The 15988-nt window shown below is 37.7% G+C and overlaps 1 long non-coding RNA gene across 1 annotated transcript; it reads left to right on the top strand.

Moving 5' to 3' along the window:
- Positions 1-8864: 8864 nt before the first annotated feature.
- LOC133633560 (uncharacterized) lies at positions 8865-10441 on the top strand. The gene is made up of 4 exons (XR_009821784.1): positions 8865-9567; positions 9700-9770; positions 9884-9954; positions 10042-10441. It is a non-coding gene; the product is annotated as an uncharacterized LOC133633560 (long non-coding RNA).
- The last annotated feature ends 5547 nt before the right edge of the window (positions 10442-15988 follow it).

Genomic DNA, 15988 nt, shown 5'->3' with positions numbered 1-15988 from the left:
TGTTTAGTTGGCTGTCATGATGTCATAAACAAGGTTTTTATGCTCTGGTTTTGAAAAACGACAGAAAATTCCCTCACCACGGTCAAGCCTAAAACCAATTAACAGAGAAGAACAAGGGATTACTGTAGTGACAGAAAGGTCAGGAGCAGCTTTGAAGTTACTTTCAGTCCGTCTTTTTTCAACCCCTTTAGGCAAAATAAATTCTCAGAAATGTAATTTTTTTGAAAAAACAAAATCCATCGGATTTTATTGAAGACTTCCATCCGTCTATTTTCTACTGCTCGTGTTCCGCCATTTTTTAGCCAAGATTTGGGCTAAAAATCAGTTCAAATTTCCAAAAATAAAAATCACTGCATTGCTTGAAGCCCTTTAAAATTCCAACCCTCCTGATTTCCCAGAATGCCCATGAGGCAGATATGCTGAAAGAAGACGGCACGGAAATAAGACAACTCATGCAGATCATGAATCCCACTTTACTCTTTTGGATTCTGAAAGACCAGCATTTGAGCTGATTGCAGCCTCCTGGGCATGCCGGGAAATTGGGATGGTTCTTTGACGTAGAACTGTTTTTTTTAAGCCACGTGTTCTTGTTTTGTAACAACAACATGACTTTTCTTTAAAATGTCATTTTGCCTTTTCTTGTTTTTGGAAATTACAAACTGTTTGGCAGCACGTGTTGACGCAGCGAGCTTGGCAATTTGCTCCAGAGAAAAGGGCGAGACACATGGATGTAGTTTGAAAGAGGTAAAGGAATGGGATTTTTTAAACATCCCAAATTAAAGTTACTCTATTAAATGACAACAAGTCAAACACTAGTGCCAGGTGGAAAACGGCCGCTCATGCTGGAGCTTTTCCCTTTAGACCGCCCCCACAATCTAATTTTTGCCTTTCTCGGGCTGCCTTATTGTCAACGTGACAGTGATTGACAGCAAATTTTGTGGACAGGTGCGTCCCCCCCCCCCCCCCCCCCCCCCACACACACTTTAGTCCCTGGTGACATGTACGTACATATGGAAGCATTTAATATGTGGTGTATTTAGACATATATTTATGTTATTTTTACATAACCTCACTCTAACACAGGGGTGTCAAACTCATTTTAGATCGGGGGCCACATGGAGAAAAATCTACTCCCAAGTGGGCCGGACTGGTAAAATAACGGCACGATAACTTAAAAATAAAGACAACTTCAGATTGTTTTCTTTGTTTAAAAATAGAACAAGCACATTCTGAAATTGTACAAATCATAATGTTGTTGTTGTTTTTTTTACACTTACCTGTTGCGGTTAATAGTTTTCTACCTTTATTTGTCGTTATTTATACTTTCTGAATAAATGATGTGATAATGTTCATCAGTCAACTCATTGGTCTTCATGTTCAATCTATCAAGATAAAAAATGTATATCAAAATCAAATTACAGTATGTTATTTATGTAGTTTGCTCATTTTCCTCGACTGGTGTACTAACATCATGTGGTTTATTTTGTACATATGTAGCATTATCTACAAAGATACAAAGAATTGCTATTGCGACATCCAGTGGACACATTTAGAACAGCAGTTTCTTTCATTGAGAAATTTCAGGTTCATTTTTATACTTAGCAAACTCATCCCGTGGGCCGGATAAAACCTGTTCGCGGGCCTGAACCGGCCCCTGGGCCGTACGTTTGACATCCCTGCTCTAACATAACTCTAATAACCACAATAATATGAATTCCTGTTGAAATACAAGAAAGATGTTGAGAAAAAGATTCCAATTGGCTTTAACTGATGTTTAGTGAAACATTAATGCGCTAAAACAGGGGTCGCAAACCCGCGGCTCTAGAGCCGCATGCGGCTCTTTAGCGCCGCCCTAGTGGCTCTCTGGAGCTTTTTCAGAAATGTATGAAAAATGGAAAAAGATGAGCGGGAAAAAAATATAATAATATGGTTTCTGTAGGAGGACTAACATGACACAAACCTCCCTAATTGTTATAAAGCACACTGTTTATATCAAACATGCTTCACTGATTTGAGTATTTGGCGAGCGCCGTTTTGTCCTACTAATTTTGGCGGTCCTTGAACTCACCGTAGTTTGTTTACATGTAGAACTTTCTCCGACTTTCTAGGACGTGTTTTATGCCACTTCTTTTTCTGTCTCATTTTGTCCACCAAACTTTTAACGTTGTGCATGAATACACAAAGGTGAGTTTTGTTGATGTTATTGACTTGTGTGGAGTGCTAATCAGACATATTTGGTCACTGCATGACTGCAAGCTAATCAATGCTAACATGCTATTTAGGCTAGCTATATGTACATATTGCATCATTATGCCTCATTTGTAGGTATATTTGAGGTAATTTAGTTTCCTTTAAGTCATTTTAATTCAATGTATATCTCATGACACACTATCTGTATGTAATATGGCTTTTAATTTTTTGCGGCTCCAGACAGATTTGTTTTTGTATTTTTGGTCCAAAATGGCTCTTTCAACATTTTGGGTTGCCGACCCCTGCGCTAAAACAACCATCAGTCATGTGTGTGTGTGTGTGTGTGTGTGTGTGTGTGTGTGTGTGTGTGTGTGTGTGTGTGTGTGTGTGTGTGTGTGTGAGTGTGTGTGTGTGTGTGTGTGTGTGTGTGTGTGTCCAAAAAACTAAATGTACCAGGTGCATTTGGGTCACATTTTAAATCATCCCCCATACACGCAAACACTTCCTCTTTCTCAGTTTCTCAGTTATTGTTATTGACCAGAAATATGTGCTGTCACACATCTTTTTTCTTTTCTTTTTTTTTTGGGTTGTGTCAGGTTTGTGCAAGACATTTCAGGAGCCTGTGCTCAAGCTAGAAAAAATGTCCACTTATCGTGAAAATTATTCATAAAATGATTACTATAATTTTGATGAAAATCCCAGCAGGAGATTTTCCCCTTATTTAGTAAGCCAGTGGTTCTCAAACTGTGCTACGTGTACCACCATTGGTACACAGGCTCCATCTACTGCGGGGGTCTGCAACCGAGTGGCTCCCTGGAGATTTTTCAAAAATGCATGAAAATGGAAAAAAAATATATGTTTTGTTTTAATATGGTTTCTTTAAGAGGACAAACATGACACAAACCTTCCTAATTGTTAGAAATCCCACTGTTTACCTCAATCAATTGGCGAGCAACTTTTTATTATACTAATTGCAGGAGTCCTTGAACTCACTGTAGTTTGTTTACATGCATAACTTTCTCCGACGCTGCCACAGAAAGACGTGTTTTTTTGCCACTCCTTTGTCTCATATTGTCCACCAAACGTTTTATACTGTGCGTGAATGCACAAAGGTGTGTTTTGTTGATGTCATTGACTTGTGTGGAGTGCTAATCAGGCATATTTGGTCAGTGCATGACTGCAAGCTAATCCATGCTAACATGCTATTTAGGCTAGCTGTATGTACATATTGCATCATTATGCCTCGTTTGGGACGGCGTGGCGAAGTTGGTAGAGTGGCTGTGCCAGCAATCGGAGTGTTGCTGGTTACTGGGGTTCGTATCCCACCTTCTACCTTTCTAGTCACGTCCGTTGTGTCCTTGGGCAAGACACTTCACCCTTTGCCTCTGATGGCTGCTGGTTAGCGCCTTGCATGGCAGCTCCCGCCATCAGTGTGTGAATGTGTGTGTGAATGTGTGTGTGAATGTGTGTGTGAATGGGTAAATGTGGAAATACTGTCAAAGCGCTTTGAGTACCTTGAAGGTAGAAAAGCGCTATACAAGTACAACCCATTTATCATTTGTAGGAATATTTGAGCTAATTTAATTTCCTTTACTTATGTCCTCTGAATATTTAATTTATATTTGTAATGTCTCATGACACATGATCTGTATGTAATATTGGCTGCATTTCTGATAGTTGTTTGTGTGCCATGTTGTTCCAGACCACAGCAAACGTTACCCAGCTTGCAAAGGTTGTAAGAAAATCCACTAGAAGAAGACAGCCTTCTGTTTCCTTTAACTTGGACACAAACATCTATAACTTTGGCCATTCTGAGTCAGTCATTTCCAGGAGTTATCTCACCCTCTTATAAGCCTCTGATTTACTAATGTTTTCCAATGTTGTAAAAATGTGTATAATAAATATTAAATGTCAACATTTCTGCCAACAAAGATTTGCATCAGCCTGTGACACACAATCATTTTAAAAGTAGGCTAATAAAACTAATAAAGACACTTACATCATTTGTTGTCTTCATTATAACACTTATATAAGGCTTTTAATTTTTTGCAGCTCCAGACAGATTTTTTTGGGGGGTATTTTTGGTCCACTATGACTCTTTCAAGATTTTGGGTTGCCGACCCCTGATCTAGGGGTACGCCAAAAGAAATCACTTGATTAAAGTACAGTGTTTCATTTTCCTATATTCAAACACAACGTTACTGTTCAAACCGTGTGTAATGTTACAGTGGCCAAAATATTAAATATACTTGTTGAATAAAACCTCAGTTTTCTTTTTAATGAATACGTAGGCCTACTACGCTACTGTATTTTAATGTTGGTTACCATGGTGGTACTTGGAGAGCCAAGTTTTTTCTGAGGTGGTAGTCGGTGAAAAAAGTTTGAGATCGCCTGCAGTAAGCAATACAAACTCAAATCAGCAAAGTGAATTAAAAAAAATTGTGTACAGTTCACACATTTTTTATTTTACTGTTTTCTGACAGATTTGACGCACAACCAGAATCACACCGATAATATACCAAAATATACATATAGTCTTAGTATGATTTTTTTTTTTTTCTACGTTTAAAACACTTCTTTGTGGTCTACATAACATGTAATGGTGGTTCTTTGGTCAACATGTTACATAGATTATGTTTTACAGATCGTCTTCAAGCCGCTTTCTGACCGTCTCCTCAGGATGCGCAGTTTTGTGGGCGGTCTTATTTACGTGCCTCCACTTTGACAACGTCTTCTCCCCGCCATCTTTGTTGTAGTTTTTAGCGCTTTCGTATGGCGTTTACCGACAGATATAAGTTAGAACTACACGCTAAATGGGAACAGCGGAGGATGCATGTGCACGTACGAGCCAGTCTGCCCCACAACAAGAGGATAGAAAAAAAGAAGGAGCTTATTGACTACGACATCGGACTACAATGGCAGACTCATGCAATTTGGGAAAAACGTCACAAATGGGACAAAATACGTTGGCTCATTTGGAGGAAGTATGAAGGAAGGCAAGATTGCTTTATAAATATCTTTGCATTGCCTCAATGGTTTGATTTAACATTTTCTGGACTTTTGCAGATCCCAAATACACAAAAACATGTACCAATAGGTATGACAAGTTGGTTTTGCATAATAGGCCCCTTTTAAAAACTACTTTTCATCTCAGTAATTACGATTCATGGGATAATATTGTGTCTTAATCACAAGAGTTAACTCGTAAACACTAATAAAACATATTGATCAATGATCAGTTTGCGGTCTTGTCTTTAAATAACTTTTTTTCGATTTTTTAGTCAGTTCTTTAGTTTTTGCTGAATGCCGACCGTCATTCTTTTTCGACGCTCTGTGTTTTCCAAAGACTGCAACGTTGCTTCTTGTTGACTCTCTTTATTTTGTCCTGCAGCTCACACGCCAGCAATAACTCTTACCTTTCGGAACTTCTTTCTCGGCCGGTACACATGCACTCAGATCAATGCGCGCATACACAAAACAGTTCCCTGAATACCACACTCACGACACACTGAAAACAAAAAACAACTAGTTTTTCGATACATTTTTTTGTATTTCCAAATTTAAAAAAATAATAACAGCACCCCCGCGACCCCAAAAGGGACAAGCGGTAGAAAATGGATGGATGGATGGAATAAAAAAAATGTTTTTTTGGTTTTGAATTTTCAGTCAAGAAACAAAAATATCATTAACACTTATAGAGATTATTGAAACAACATCAAAGATTGTTGAACAAGAAAATATGGAACTAAAAAAATGTATGCAACAAAGATCACAAAATCCAGGATTTGGAAAATGATATAGATCCAGATACAAATTATTTCTCCCATATCAGTAAACATGGATTGATGATAAAAAAGGAATAGATTTTGATCTGGAAGGATATGAACTAAACTACATCAACAGAACCAACAAAAATGGAGGAGGAGTAGCTGTGTACGTGATGAAGAACCTGAACTACAAAGTGGTAAAAAACATGTCATTTGCTATAGATAATATCTTAGAATGTATAACCATTGAAATATGTCAGGAAAAAAGCAAAAACATTTTTATCAGTTGTATATATAGATCACCTAAGTCAAGTATAGAAACATTTGAAGAATGGATCAAGGCAACTTACATGGACAATCACTCTCAAAATAATCTTACTTATCTCATCATATGAAATGTAGCTTACTTCACCAATTATTGTTTATTTATTTATTTTTATTGTGATTACTTATGGAGTATATTGTGGATAAATTGAGAACAGGAAGTGAACAAAAGTTTTAGAAACTGTTATGTAAAAGAAAAGGGGTAGGATTAAATAAGCTCTGCTTCTTCCTACTCCTTTTCAAACATGTTGAAAAGAGAAACTGGAAATTGTGATGTATCATGTTGTATGCTTGCATGTTCGAAATAAAATAAACTCAAACTCAAAACTCAAAATATCCACTGACTACAAGGATTGTTTTTGTATTTTGTAGAGGAAACGTCAGACCAGTAGCGACATAATTCCTATGGCACAGCGGGGAAGAAGGAGACGGCGCAGATGCAAGGGTGTCATTTAGCTCTATTTATTATATTTACAATTGTATGAAGTGCGAAACTAATCCAAAATGTGTATGTGTGCAACTATGTGTAGCGATTATCTGATGAGTGTTACCAGGAGTGTTGAGTGAGAGGCGGAAGTCCATGGAGGGCAAGGCAAGCTCGGAGATCCAGGGACAGGCAGGAGGTCAGGGGCAAGTGCGAGGCGTCAAAGTCTGTGTCTAGGCGGGAGGTCAAGATCCAAGAAGGCAGCCAGGGAACCAGAGGGAATACGGGGAGACGAGACACACAGCTCGTGATCAGGAAACAGAGGAATGCTGCTGGATGGCGATAAGGGACACGAGACAAATGAACACGGAGGGGGAGAAACACAGAGAGAGAGAGAGAGTGTACATAGAGCTTACTGCACGGAACAGGTAGCAACGTTCTGGCTTGGAACGCAGGTTTGCGCTGACTTAATAAGCACAGGGAACTCATCAGCGTCAGGTGTATTGAGTGCTGATTGATTGCAGCTGCGCCGGTGTGCAGGAGTGGTGAATGATGAACGCGCATTGGAATGCACCCGGGCCGTGACAGTAATGGTCCGTTGTGGTTATTGCTGCACCAAATGATGTTAGGGGGGATTAGACAACCATTGTTATTACCTGTCTGCATGATGCTGCATGACAAGGAGGGTAAGAGGTCGGTGGGTGTCGAGCAGTTTGGGGAATCATTTTCACAACAACTCCAATAAATGCCCCGTCAGATATCAAAACATATGTTGTTAATGAAGAAGAGAAAATGGTTCCCCTTTCTCATGCGGAGTAAAATTGGTTGGTTGGTTGACATTTATTTGGAACATGAATGCAGTTTCAACATCATACATCACACATTTTCCATTTCTCTTCACAACAAACCTGAGTGGAGTAAAGGAAGAAGCAAAGCTCTTCTTTAATCCTACTTCTTTTTTCTTCACATCAGTTTCCTACACATACGTTCACTTCCTGTTTTGAATTTGTAGCACAGTTAAATCAATGATTTCTAAATACAACCGTTCTCTTCATAAATAGTTAAGTCAGTTTGGATTCACACAAGGAGATGAATCATGTCTTATTTTCAATATTTATCATTGTTCCTCTTCCTTATACTTTCTAAATACTTTTTGTTTGAATTTAAATTAAGGTTGGGACATTGTTTGACTTTTTTGCTTATTCAATTCCATAAATTAATTCCACATACTTATGGAAGTATGCTAAAGGTTTTAAGTATTGTACGTGCATACAAATATTGGTAACACTTTAGTATGCGGAACACATATTCACCATTAATTAGTTGCTTATTAACATGCAAATTAGTAACATATTGGCTCTTAATTAGTCATTATTAAGTACTTATTAATGCCTTCTTCTGCATGGCCTTATTATACAAGCAGTAAGCCATTAACTAAGAGTCTTCCCTCAATAACCTCAGAATGATTGCTTATTAGTAACCCTAACCTTAACCCTAACCTTTTTACGTTCCACGAGTGTCCAATAACTCTAAGTGAAGTCTTTGTTACTTTAATAAGCAACTAATTAATGGTGAATATGTTCCCCATACTAAAGTGTTACCCAAATGTTTTATATTAACTTTTTCTCTAAGATTATACTAATCCTGTTGTGTTGAGAAGAATTGTTGCACATTCTTGGGTAGCAGGTTGTAATTTACTTTCTACATCATTTTAGCTGTTTGCAAATGCACCAAATCGTTGAGTTTCAGTATTTTGGATTTAATAAATAAAGGGTTTGTATGTTCTCTATATCCAATTTATCCAACTATTATTCTAATCAGTGGAGGCTCCTCCATAGAGGTGGAGGAGGCCTGGCCTCCCCAATAATTTGAGAGAAGAGAGAGATTTAAAAAAAACAATAAATATATTTATTTTATTTATTTATTTTAACAAAAAACATATTTTTTATTTTTTATATTCATATTATTTTACTTTTGTTCATAAATCTAAATGTTCCCATGGCTAAAACCCAATATTGCAATTGTAAAGCAACAGGCCAGATTTCCCTATCAGTTTGTATTAAGGGAGGCCAGGCCTCCCCTAGGAAATTAGCTTCTCATAGAAGTCAATGTAATGCATGCTTTTTCATGCCAATATGTGATTGGCCAGATCACTGAAAATGGGTGGGCAACGGAGGCCTGGCCTCACCATGCATTGTGTCCAGGGCTGAAAGATTGACATTTTGTTCGTCCAATCACATGCTACTGGTTCATTTGGAATCAATCCTTTCCTTTCCTAATCAACACAGAAGCCATTTTGAGAATTCGCCAGCCACTTCAGTCAAACAAACACTCGCCATAGTGGCTACGAGTGTCCTATCAACTTGTGCTTTTCAGGAAATTTAGAGAACACCCCTGGCTATCATCCGTGAAGTTTATAGCTCATATAGCCAAATACTTTTGCTTAAAACGACCTCGGAAATCGGCGAGATTCTGGCGCAATTTGAGATCTTGGGCTGGAGATAGATATGCGTTAACGTTAAACCCTTCACTCTAGGCATTTCTCCTTGAGTTGACAACATCTCTGAGACAGATTTCGAAAGCAAAAGCTGCTGCTGCTAATCGCTCATTGACATTTATCTCTGTAGTTTGGACATTTTTACAGTTGAAGTTTAGCTCATTGTTTTCCATCCAGTTAGCTGTGTGTGTTCGAGCAAGCCTAGATTAGCCTAGGCTATATTTCATTTTCTTTTGTACTTTTTTTTTAATTGTTGAAGGGAAACAAAAAGCAGAGACAAGACCGTTTTTGCAATCAACGTTACAGTTTTTTTTTAATCTGGGGATGGATGGCTGAGTTGGACACGTTCTGGATCCACACGACCTGTGAGTATTCTCACTACTTTGCTCTCAAGAAATTGCAGTACAATCTGAATTACTTTTTGGATGAACTGGGTGTCTACCAGTGTTACACCACTAGTTCTCAGTAGTAATAACACTCCATTTCATGTCTCTCAGTAGATGAAGCCAGCTGCAACCCGTAGAGTGGAGTCGTGGAGAGAGCCCCTCGCCCCTCAGCTAAACCAGAGGTGGGTTGAAATCTCTACCAGTGTTATACCACTAGTTCTCAGTAGTAATAGCAGTGTTACACCACTAGTTCTCAGTAGTAATAACACAAAATTTCATGTCCTGTATTTCTCAGTAAATGAAGCCAGCACCAACCTGTGGAGTGGAGTCCAGGAGAGAGCATGCCGCCCCTCAGCTAAACCAGATGTGAGTTGAACTAATTAGATGTCTCTACCAGTGTTACACCACTAGTTCTCAGTAGTAATAACACTCCATTTTGTCTGTGTTTCTCAGCAGATAAAGCCAACTGGAACCATATTTTTACATATTTTATATTAAATATATTGAATAAAACTACATATGATAAAGAAAGTGTTATCTTATCTTTTTTATATGCTAAACTTGATTAAATTGGTGATTACATGTTGAAGCTGTAGAAGAATGAAAAATGTAAGCTAAACAAAATTGTTTTTAACTACATAATTAAAATTCCTGCCTTTTACACATGTTCACTTGGCGTTTATATAACATCCAAATGTCATTTCTCAGCTTAATTATCAGGCAGGCTCATAGACTTACAGCAATGTAATTTCTTCAGGAAGGCACAAGGCTAAGCTCTGCACAATGAATTGCATCAGCAAGAACTTTCTGACTGTAGCTTACACTCCAAATAGTATGCCTTTGGCCAGCACAAAGACAGATAAGAGAACAGGGAACATTCCATCGCGAGTGAAGTGAGCAAGCGGAAAAAAATGGCCTCCTCAATTCTGGAAGTCACCAGCCTCCACTGATTCTAATTGACCTTTTTTGCAACACACTTAGTGACTGAAGCGTACTTTTGTAATTATTTCCCTATATCTCTGCACAATAACTTAGATTTGGTAACACAATATCGAGCAGTAAAGAATGTGTAGTGATTTTTGGTGTAGATTAGAACATATTTTGCTTTATTTATTATAGAAATATTTGATGCCACTTTGTGTTGTACATTTTTATATGATATTTCTCATCTAGGCTTTCAGTCCTGTCCTACTTAGTGCGACTTCACCTCTCAAAATACCGTCATTTTTGTCACCACATGGACACGGCTGGAGATACAATACAGAAACCCACTTGCACACGACTGCGTAATGAATCCCCTCAACAGTGTACAAAATTGTCTATTTTTCGGCGCGTTTAACATTCAACCTCGAATTGCTGGACATTGTCGAAAACATTCGGAGCGGAATATTCAAAATGGCGGACTGAATTTGTGGCATTTTGTGATGTTTAGATGGTAATTTCACATACTTTGGGGATTTGATACAAAACTTGACATGGTTTAATGGATACAATGAAACACAACTAAGCATATAAAATCAACCTAGTTTTCAATTATACTGGTAATTTAAACTATTGAATAGTTAAATACTAAGTGTTTTGTTGATTCTCTTTGTGTATTTTTTTTAGAGTCTATACATAATTGTGAAACTGCACATATTCTCGAGGCAGCAGTATTGCGCTCAACAAATTACTGGCATTAAAATAGGAGTTCAGAACATTCAGGATGCGTCGTTTCTTATTTACGTGGCTCACCTCCGACAGCGTCTTCTCCCCGTCATCTTTGTTGTAGCGGTGTAACGTGCAAGGACGGGAGTGGAAGAAGTGTCAAAAGATGGAGCCATACTTGCCAATCCTCCCGAATTTTCCGGGAGACTCCCGAATTTCAGTGCCTCTCCCGAACATCTCCCGGGACAACCATTCTCTCGAATTGCTCCCGATTTCCAGCCGGACTTAAGGCACGCCCCCTCCAGGTCCGTGTGGACCTGAGTGAGGACAGCCTGTCATCACGTCCGCTCTTTACTTCATACTTCAGAACCGACTCCCACACTTGCCGTCAGGGTGCGGAATACAACGTAAACCGTTGGCCAACCAAAAAGTTACTTTTTGGTTGGCCAACGGTTTACGTTGTATTCCGCACCCTGACGGCAAGTTTTGGTTGGCCAACGGTTTACGTTGTATTCCGCACCCTGACGGCAAGTGTGGGAGTCGGTTCTGAAGTATGAAGTAAAGAGACGTCATTTCGTCACCTCACCTGGTTATTGACTCCAACCCAGAATATTACACTGCCCATACCTACGCTCCTTCAAAGGCTGTGCTACTAGCTGCAAAGCATTGCACTTTCAAATACAACAATGAGTAGAGAGGAGTGTTATGTGTGTGTATGTGTAAATAAATGAACACTGAAATTCAAGTATTTATTTTATTTATATGTATATACACTACCGTTCAAAAGTTTGTGGTCACCCAAACAATTTTGTTGAATAGCCTTCATTTCTAATAACTGTCGAGTTTCAAATAAAAGTTCTCTTTTTCTGGCCATTTTGAGCGTTTAATTGACCCCACAAATGTGATGCTCCAGAAACTCAATATGCTCAAAGGAAGGTCAGTTTTGTAGTTTCTGTAACGAGCTAAACTGTTTTCAGATGTGTGAACATGATTGCACAAGGGTTTTCTAATCATCAATTAGCCTTCTGAGCCAATGAGCAAACACATTGTACCATTAGAACACTGGAGTGATAGTTGCTGGAAATGGGCCTCTATACACCTATGTAGATATTGCACCAAAAACCAGACATTTGCAGCTAGAATAGTCATTTACCACATTAGCAATGTATAGAGTGTATTTCTTTAAAGTTAAGACTAGTTTAAAGTTATCTTCATTGAAAAGTACAGTGCTTTTCCTTCAAAAATAAGGACATTTCAATGTGACCCCAAACTTTTGAACGGTAGTGTATATATAATAAAATACATATTTATATATAGCTAGAATTCACTGAAAGTCAAGTATTTATTTTATATATATATATATATATATATATATATATATATATATATATATATATATATATATATATATATATATATATATATATATATATATATATATATATATATATATATATATATATATATATATATATATATATATATATATATATATATATATATATATAAATTATATATATATATATATATATATATATATATATATATATATATATATAAGAAATACTTTAATTTAAGTGAATTCTAGCTAAAAAATATACTCCTCCCCCTTAACACCGCCCCCTGGCCCCGCCCCCATTACCTCCCCCGCCCCCCAAAATCTCCCGAATTTGCAGGTCTCAAGGTTGGTATGGATGGAGCTAACTGTTTTAATGACATTCAGACTTTACTTCTATCCAATAAACCCGCTTCAGCAATCAAAACGTATCTTACGTGGTACTGTCAAATGAAAAGAACTGTATAAAACCAATGAAACATGAAACATTTAAGAAATAAAATATTTCAACTCACAATTTGTAGCATTCATCAGACGCCGTATAAGCCAGTGGTACCGCTCGTTGAGTTGTTTGAAAGTGGCGGGAAAACCATCTCACCGCCGGGACAGCTTAGCTAGCTTCCGGTGTCGGCCGACCTCGTCTCACAAGATGTAGTTTCTCTTTAAATATCCTTCTTGAAAATGGCCTTGCAAATATATATCTGCCACCTAATCAACGTTTTGCTCTCCTTCTTTGCGGGTTAAAAAAGTGAGTTTTCTATGGCTCGTATGGCTCCGGTGCCACTTCCTGTTTTCGCAACTTGTGATTGGATACTCACTTGGGACTCCCGAGTGAGTATCCAATCAGAGGACGCGTAAATGTCACGTTCAACGTGAGGCCAGCTAGAAGGTCTTACTGACAACAACTCGTGATCTGATTGGCTATGGCAATTATCTATCAACTGTATGTGTCCGTTCACTTACAGTGCACGGACGCCCTCATTGTTGATTCTGAAGGCCCCGGGCAGATTTGGTACAGCATGGCAACATAAGCTAGCTGAATTCTGATTGGATACAAAACTAAAATTAAAAACCAACAGCACTGGAAGGAGCATAGTATGACATGAAGAGAATATGAATACTTTTAGATATTTAGGAAAAGTAAATTAAAAGTTAATTTGATCTTTAATCTTTAATCTTTCCAGGTCATTTGATCATCTAAAAATGTGATTTCTGTCACATAATGGCAGGTGCTTGAGCACCACCAGGGATCTATCGGTGCATGTGGCTGGGTTGTGTAGTGGTTCACATAGCTGGGTTTCATGCGCATAGCACACACTTGATTTACAGTCATTTGACCCCAAGTTAATATAGGATGCAATCACTGCTGAGATACAAACTGAAAAAAATAGGATGTATTTTTTTTTTTATCACAATGGGGAAAGTGATAGCAGTGCATATTTTTACATTTACTAACAAAAGTAAACATAATGAAAACATTTAAATGAGTAATAAATAATACATAGTGGGCACTAACGATTGCACTATATAGATAATTATATTATATTAATCATATATTAGGAATGTAGATCCCTCATGTGTGTACTGTGCAGCATGTCATGCACGGTCGTGACTATTCCAACTTACTGAAGTGTCAATCAAGCTTGACATGAGTGACTTCATTAAGTCGACCTCAAGTGTGCGCGTCTGGGGAATGCACTGTCGGTGCTGAGTCGTGATTCTTGGGAGAGCGAGAGAAACCGCTGACTGAGCAGTTTTGTTTTTTTTCACCAAGGTCCCCATAACGTGACTGATTGCTTCTCCTGAGCAGGCGATTTTGATGAATGTTGCTTCATCTTCCTTGCGGCCGTTCATCATCCGTCCATTCCTGACTGACACACGCACGCACACACACACACACACACACACACACACACACACACACACACACACACACACACACACACACACACACACACACACACACACACACACACACACACACACACACACACACACACACACACATTCTTGCATGTGTTACCTTCTTGAGACCTCCGAATCATTCCTACCTTTTCAGGACCACCTTTTCTGGATATATAAAGATTTGTATTTACAACATTAATAATATATACACTACCGTTCAAAAGTTTGGGGTCACCCAAACAATTTTGTGGAATAGCCTTCATTTCTAAGAACAAGAATAGACTGTCGAGTTTCAAATGAAAGTTCTCTTTTTCTGGCCATTTTGAGCGTTTAATTGACCCCACAAATGTGATGCTCCAGAAACTAAATCTGCTCAAAGGAAGGTCAGTTTTGTAGCTTCTGTAACGAGCTAAACTGTTTTCAGATGTGTGAACATGATTGCACAAGGGTTTTCTAATCATCAATTAGCCTTCTGAGCCAATGAGCAAACACATTGTACCATTAGAACACTGGAGTGATAGTTCCTGGAAATGGGCCTCTATACACCTATGTAGATATTGCACCAAAAACCAGACATTTGCAGCTAGAATAGTCATTTACCACATTAGCAATGTATAGTGTATTTCTTTAAAGTTAACACTAGTTTAAAGTTATCTTCATTGAAAAGTACAGTGATTTTCCTTCAAAAATAAGAACATTTCAATGTGACCCCAAACTTTTAAACGGTAGTGTACATACTATGCAAATATAAAAAAGCTTCTTGTGAAAAATAAGTTGGAATTTCACAAGAAAAAGGTCAACATTTTACTAGAAAAACTGAACATTTGTGAACTATTATGATAAAAGTTGGAATTTTACTCAAGAACAGTCGCAATTTTACAAGAAAAAGCTTAACATTTTGGCAATTTTATGAAAAGAGTCGTAATTTTACTCGACAAAAGTCACAATTTCATAAGAAAACTTTAAAATGTTGGCAATATTAGAACAATAATTGGCATTTTACTTGGCAAAATTATGACAAAAGTCATAATTTTACTCAAAATATGTCACTATTTTACAAAAACAACAAAAAATTGGCAATATTGTGATAAGAGTCAGAATTTGTTATGATAAATGTCACCATTTTGCATTAGGAAGTAATAATTTTACATAAAAAGTAATAATTTTACGAGGAAACTGCCATATTACAGAAACAGAAACAATATGAGAAATTGTTTCCGATTTTATAAGAAAAAAGTTGGCACATTGTGAGAAAAAGACTGCTTTTAGTAAAAAATGTTTTTGATTTCTTTTGTTTGTAATTGTTTTTTAATCTTCATTATTTACTTCAAGTTATTACAGTATGGCTCTACATACATATTTATTTAATTGTTGTTATTAATTTTGGCCAAAGGGGTCGCGTATCAATTTCTTACACACACTTGTTATTTCATATGTTGACCAGAGGGGGGGGCACTTTTAAAACCGACCCACCGTCAATTTGAAAAACCCCTCCTTTTTGGGACCACCCTA

This window comes from Entelurus aequoreus, linkage group LG18 (assembly GCF_033978785.1).
Source record: "Entelurus aequoreus isolate RoL-2023_Sb linkage group LG18, RoL_Eaeq_v1.1, whole genome shotgun sequence".
Taxonomy (NCBI): domain Eukaryota; kingdom Metazoa; phylum Chordata; class Actinopteri; order Syngnathiformes; family Syngnathidae; genus Entelurus; species Entelurus aequoreus.
The sequence above is the reverse complement of the archived record's forward strand: the minus strand, read 5'-3'. Positions and strand labels throughout refer to the sequence as shown.